The following is a 7,434-nucleotide window of genomic DNA, read 5'->3' as shown; positions in this document are numbered from 1 at the left end:
AAAGCAGGAACAGCCTCCTGAGCTGTTAGACTTTGGAAGAGAATAGTAAATCAAATGGTAGATAGGACCATCTATCATATTAAACATAGGGAATTCACCACAAAATCATTACACTAAAAAGCGACAGTTTTGATTGATTAAAATTGTATGGGCTGGATAGTGTTAAATCACAGTGAGTGATATGACATTATAATTTTACATCTCATATTTCTGCCAGGACAATGAAGGTAAAAGGCATTGTCATCAGATGATAACAGACAATAAGGAGAATCCTGATGGTAGATTTATTACGGGGTTTAGATTTAGGAAGAAGTAATTCTTATCCTGTTCCACTTATCAAATGACTGTAAACTCAGTGAGGATGTAAAATTCTAAGGCAGAGCCACTTACAGGTTTGACAAAGTGCCGGCTATAAAGTATTTATTGTTCTCGGTGGTTCTGCTGTACACACTTAAATATTTATCAGAAACATAAGCCCTTCTGATAAATGTTTCTGATCTTTGGGGCTAGACTTTTTTTTTTAAACACTTAGACTTTTCATCAAAAATGACTTCTCTATTTTTTTTATTGTGTTAATCATGTTAAGCTCATAATTTGAAAAGGCAGTATGTGAATTTTAAAATTTTATTGCTCTTTAACTTCTGGTTTGAAGTGTGAGATTTTTTTGAGGTGATGTTCGTAGTACAGTAGCGAAGATGCCCCTTTTTCCTCACTGATTTAGGGGAGGCTCAATTTTCTGAAAGTTATATACATAAAGCTAGATGACATTTAGGTTGGTGATGGTTTCTAGGTACAGTCTGAGAATGTGTATGGTATCCTCAAGCGATGTTTTAGATATTCTCTATCTCTGAATCCTGTTTCTGAGAAACACAGTCACAGGCCTTTCTAGGTTGAACACAGGAGTTCTTGCTTGGTAGCAGACATTTCATCCAAAATAGAGCACGTGCATCAAAGGAAGGCAGCAGGATGCCGAGTGGTAGGCTGTGGGGGACAGTAGTGGCATGAGGATTTTTTTTTTTCAGGAAACAGGAGACTGGACCTTCTTGGACCTTCTCAATTTAAGAATTTAAGGCATGCAAACTTTAGACAAATAGTAACCAACCCAAAAGCGTCAAGATTCACAGAAGGAAGGCAAATGGGGACTCCATAAAGTTGACAAAGCTACCAACACAAAAGTAACAGATTGACAGGAGAAGGACAATTATACTAAATAGTGGTACGCAAAGTAGACATCACAAAAACTGAAACAGAGTCACTGAACCAGCAGGAAACTGAATCCTGACCCTAAAACAGGCTAGATTCACAGGATAAAGCTGAAGAAATTATTAGTTTTCTTCCTCAGCTGAGTATCTTTATGGGAAATACTTTAACTCTGTTATTTTTTTTAAAAAAAATTTTGGCTTTTTACCCTTCCTAATACCTCAGAAAGTCTAATATAAATAGCAAAGCACAATAAATTCATAGTATCGCAGAATTTCAATTCTACCAGAGGGAGACATCTTGACAAAACATTAGCTCTACCTTTTATTTTTAAAATTAAATATCTATTTTTTTAGTGTAAAGATATGGTACCTCTTAAGTCATAGTCCAGTTTTGGCTTCTTTTCTTTGTTCCACATTTGGATTTTCTTTTTCCTTTTCTTTCTTCTCTCCCTCCTTCCCTTCCTCCACTTTTCTCCTTCTATCTTTTTTGGTGTGTGTGTATGTGTGTGTGTGTGTGTGTGTGTGTGTGTGTGTGTTCAATTCTACATAAGAGTCTCATAGGCTATCTTGCTGGGTGGGCTTTAACCATGATCCTTAGCTCTCTCCCTCCCGAGTAGCTAGCAGTACAGGCACAAACCACTGGTACCAGGTTCCTATTTACTTTTATTATGAAGAATATCAGTGGCAGAGAAGATCAACAGCATATCCCTCTTCTAGCTGAGCATATACTGCAATCCCAGACTTTGCAAGACCATTTGCATAATTCTTCTCATCCTAGAAAGAAGGAAAAATCTCAACAGATGCATTTGAACAAAGTCATAGTCAAATCTTATGTCATTGTTTGAGATGTAGTTAATTCTAAGTAGTTGAAAGCTAGGACACTATTTTTTAAAAAAGGAATTGTGCTTTTTAGCTCTATTAGTCAATCTTCTGAACAGTTTCTTTTGCACACAAACACACTTCTGTACAAATAATCCAAAGAGGAGTTATTGATCTCATTTCATTGGGAATGTCAGTGGATTAAGGAGGTTTTTATATCCTTCAAAATTCATCCTGGAAATTCATTGCACGATGCTGGCATTTGGGGTTCACAAATTGCCTGGGCAATGGGGCAATGACAGACTCCAACTAATTTATAGTGAGGTCTCCACACCTGCTTAGATTCATGGATTAAAAGTGAAAAAAAAAGGTTTGTGTTCTGGAACATTTTCTCCTTCAAGGATAAGGAAGGTTACTATGAAGCTAAGTTCTCTGACCCTCTTATAATTTACAGGGCGCATTCAGACTTGCTCTCATTTTCTTGAATATCAAAGGCTAAAGATTATTTTGAATAAATCAGAACTTAAAAGGAATCTCTGGGAAATTTTACATTTGTATTGAGCAGATGGTTTCATAGAAAGGAACAATTAACTGGAATCAGGAATATTTCTTTAAATATAGCCACCTCTGTTAAAATGGAGAGCAATCTAAGACTCATCTGTCACTCAATTTCACTTTAACTTTCTGTTTTACAAAGACATAGGCCGACCCATTGCAACAATGATACCTACAGGACAGTATATTGGAAACGGACTTTACAACTTCGGGCGGGGATGGGGTGGTGGGGTGGAGAGGAGTATGGGAGTTGGGGGAGGCAGGGGATAGTGGGACAATCACAAGGGAAGGGGTAACAATGATTGACAAGTAATGTACTCATTGTATTATTCATGTAACTGTAACCCCTCTCTACAGCATCTTAACAATGAAATAAATTTAAAAAAAACTTTTTTTATTTTCAATTGTGAGAAATCCTTCAGAGCCAGAATAAATAATTTTACAACATTACATATGATGAAGAGAGAATGCTAATTCTAATTTTCGTCTGGGTTTTGTGTCGCAAGTTAGGAAGACTCTTTAGTTTTGAGCAGATTCTGAATTATTGGAGGACTGGATTCTTCTTTTGTTAAGAAAGTACATCAGAGAATACTGATAATTTATGAGACTTTATCAATTAGTTGAGTTTTTTTTTGTGTGTGTGTTTTGTTTTGTTTTTGACGGTTGTGGGGTCTGAACTCTGAGCATGGATGCTGTCCTTTAGCTCTTCAGCTCAAGGCTAGCACTCTTCTTGAGCCATAGAACCACTTCTGGCCTTTTCTGCTTATATGGTGCTGAGGAATCGAACTCAGGGCCTCATGCATGCTAGCAAAGCACTCTACTACTGAACCACCTTCCCAGCCCAGGAGTTGAGTTTTGATAAGATAGAGATTGAGCAAGTTCCATGCCCCTCTCTCTGCCTTGTAGGAGAAGATGTAAGCCTTTCTTTCTTTGGAAGAAAGCTGTAAAGTCAGGGGGATAGGCAAGCACAAGTTGTAACCATTCGGGCAATTAGCCAGTTACGATATTTCTGGAATACTGGAAGAAAATGCTGAAGGAAATGTTAAAGAGAGAGAAATAAAGAAAAGTTTAGAATTCCTTGGCAGGCAAAAGGAATGAAAAAAATGCATAAAGGTTTAGTGAAGCTCTAATAAACAAGCAAACTTCGTATCAAGTCATGATTACAAAAGCACGTCAAATGGCTTGGAAGGGGACTATTAACATCCTCCCAATGGTTCAGGACGGCCAGCATTTGCAAAAGAAATCCTCTGCACTCCTCAGTGGAGGCACAGGTTCATTTTCATAGCCTCATAACTGTTTATGAGTTAGACCTTTGCTTTAGAAATTAGTTCTGAAGGATTCTGGGGTCTTGGACTATGACTTTACAGAAGTTCAAATAAAAAAATGGTTCTCTCTAGTTCCATACATACTCATTACATATCACCTAGGTAAATGTTCAGTCTTCTTGATCTAAGAGTTTGCTCTTGAGCCTTGGGACTTGTAATGTTGTGCTGTAATGTTTACAGCAATTGAAAAGCTGTATATACTCCTCGTGTGATTGTGGGCATCCACAGATATGCAATAAACTGATGGACCTGCTACAGCTCCTCCAAGCAACAGTACAAGCCCAAGTTGAACTGGTGAATATTGAAATCCTCACTCAAAATATTAGTTCTTCTTGGTGCTGGTGGTTCATATCTATAATCCTATCTCCTCAGGAGGCTGAGATCTGAGGATCACAGTTCAAAGTCAGTCCAATCAGCAAAATATCTGAGACTCTTCAGTTTAACCACCAATCCCATTCCCCTGTCCTCCTGCCAACTGGAAGTGGAGTTGTGACTCAAGTGGTAGAGCATTAGCCTTGAGCACAAAAATGTATATAATTCTCAGGCCCAAGGATGGGTACATTCAAGCACATGAACAGACATACATAAACACATAAAACAAGTCTTTTGATTGTTTGGTTGTGATGTTTCTTGAAGTTTAATTTGCTATATTTGGGTTGTCAATGTTCTGTTCTCTCAATCCATCTGTCACCACTATATATATGTCAAAGCAGGGACCTTGTTATATGTTGGACAAGTGCTCTATCATTGAGCTACAACCCTAGCCCTACAACCCTACATTTTTTGGATGAATCTCAAAATAAGCTACATATACTAATCAGTACCTTTCACACCTAAGCACTTCAAAATTTAATGTTTAACTTTGGACTAAAATTTAAACAGATGAAAATTTCAAACCATAAGTTGGATGATATTGGCAGATGCGTATGTCTGTGCATCGGTGTCATCCAGGGCACTGCCCTTTGGCCCCCCACCCCGCTCCCTAGCCCTTTTCCAGTACATTGTAAATAAGGACATTTGTATCCATATTTTGTAAGAGTTTTCAGTCAGCACGTTTTTGATTCATGCTGGGACGCGCACAGACAAGCAATATTTTAATTGTTGAATATTAATATGTGAGATATAATGACTGGGGTTTACCCACTTACCTTGCTATCATGTCGGGAAGGTCATTGTCTTTAAGTCATCTCCAGTCCTTGTTTTGTTTTTTTTTTTTTCTCTTTGGCACACATTCCAGAGGGGAATTGCTGCCCATAGCAAAACTTAGTTTAGTTTTAGAAATGCTTCTCAGAATTGTGCCACTTCATATTCCCGTGTTTAATGACTTTAATCTTTCCTTGACCACATTGTTCAACTCTGCAGAACCTGAGGTCAAGATAGGATATTTGTTTGCTTGTTTTCATTTCTCACAGGTTTGTGCTGTGTAATAGATGGCAGAGGAAGCAACTGTTTGGAATTACTTTAGACCTCTCATTGTATTACCGTAGTAGTGAGGCAGAGAATGTAGCCAAGTCCATAAAGTGTCAGTATCAATAGACTACAATCTTCCACAGACAGAATGTGTTCCAAAAGGATAGATATAATTCATTACAATGATATTAGCATTATCACTAAATCTCCAAGCCTTATGGAAGGCATTAGTGGCTTGAAGTACAGAAAACTGTATGTACTTTTCCATAGGTTCTTTACTGAACACATAAATAGTATAATCTATAGCCTCTATAAATAGTATAATTTAAACTCTACTATGAGTTTGTCAATTTTTCTTAACTACAGAAAATTGACTAATATAAGGCAAGAGGTTAGACATGGCAAATGTAATATCGTTTTTTTCCTACATGAATAAAAGCCCTTATTCCTCAGAATTTTTATTACTATCAGAGGGTTGTACAGGACAGTTTTATCTTGATATGTCCATATATACAATGTACCTTGGTCAGACTCACAGCTCTGCCACTCTGCCCCACCTCTCAAACCTTTCCTAACCAACTTTATTATTATTATTTTTTGTTGTTGTTGGTTGTGGGGCTTGAACTCTGGGCCTAGGTGCTGTCCCTGAGCTCTTCAGCTCAAGGCCAGTGCTCTACCACTTGAGCCATGCTGCCACTTCCAGTTTTCTGAGTGGTTTATTGGAGGCAAGAGTCTCATAGATTTTACAGTCTAGGCTGGCTTTGAACCATGATCCTCAGATCTCAGCCTCCTGAGTAGGATTACAGGCATGAGCCCCCAGCCCCCAGCAAATCTTACTTTTTAAATTATTATCTTCAAGTAATTGCACAAAGAGGTTGCAACCCAACATATCAGTTTATGACTCTTACGCATCTTGTATAGTGTCTCACCTTTCATTATTCTCCTCCATCTCTTTCAACCCCACCAATCACTTGAATTTTTTTTGCCATCATCACTTGTTTATTAACAGACTCAATTACAAAAATAGCATGGCAGACACCTCAGTTCATCCTTCTAAGAAGCCTATTGATCTGATCCTCCCTGTTGCCAGCATCTCCACCTTCTACAAAGTGGGTGATCTTCTTCATGCCACCTCGGGGAGAAGATAACTTGAAGGGCCACAGGAAGCTATTTGCTTCCTTGAAGCGTTTTCCAACAGTACAGATCTCATGAATCAGATCCTCCATGCAGATGATGCCATATTTACCAAGAGATAGAACAATCAAAGTGTTATCTGTTAAGGCAATTAGCTTCTTATTAATTTTGCCATAACCACACTTGTAGATGAGCTCATTTACCGACTTCAGGTTTGGGTGCCCCTACGCAATATATGGTTCCACAATCCTCAGGATATTTATTGAGGCCTTATTGAGCTTAACAAAGGTACCGTTGAAGATCTGGCGAAGGCGAAGAAGCTTCAACACCTTACGGACTTTTGGACTCACACCATTGATTCCTCTGATTCTGATGACAAATGCCAATTTAGGTTCTGCAGGTACCTAGAAGTTGCCCGCTTTTCTGGCCATTCTAGCCATTCGGATCTCAGTTCTGTACATTTGCCTGTATTCTTTGAGATAGTGCTTAGCTGTCTCATAGATGAGCTTCCTCCTGGCCTTTCGAAGCATCTTCTGAGCACATTTCTTTCTCAGACGCTTTATTTTCAGCTCTGAGAAATTCCTTCGCTTTTTCTTAAGGGTTTCTGGCACAGTAGGAACCTTTTTTTTCTTCTCTTCGGCACCCTCCATGGTTCCAGCCGGAAAAGAGGAAATTAGCGCATGCGCCCACTTGAGTATTTTAGTTCAATTTTCACATATATACATTGAAGATTATGAATGCATTCCTCTATTTCCTCTCTTCATTTGTCTACTCATCTTGAGAAGCTTAAGCTTCACTGTTCCATTTTCATACACACATAACATTTTAACTGTGTGACTGAAATAAAATAACATGTAATGATGTACTTCTGTGATAGGGTGCTTTCTCAGCATGATTGATCTACAGCAACACACACTCACATTCATACGCACATATGCATACACATACCATACAGCAGTTAAATGTAATATTTTATGGGAGATCAAATA

At 38.3% G+C, this 7,434-nt stretch overlaps 1 pseudogene; it reads right to left on the bottom strand.

Moving 5' to 3' along the window:
- Nucleotides 1–6,287: 6,287 nt before the first annotated feature.
- On the bottom strand, nucleotides 6,288–7,117 carry LOC122117167 (annotated as a pseudogene).
- Between the last annotated feature and the right edge of the window lie 317 nt (nucleotides 7,118–7,434).

Source organism: Dipodomys spectabilis, unplaced genomic scaffold (genome assembly GCF_019054845.1).
Source record: "Dipodomys spectabilis isolate Male_0828 unplaced genomic scaffold, ASM1905484v1 ptg000140l, whole genome shotgun sequence".
NCBI lineage: Eukaryota > Metazoa > Chordata > Mammalia > Rodentia > Heteromyidae > Dipodomys > Dipodomys spectabilis.
Note: the sequence above shows the minus strand (reverse complement) of the source record. Positions and strands in the feature narration are given on the sequence as shown.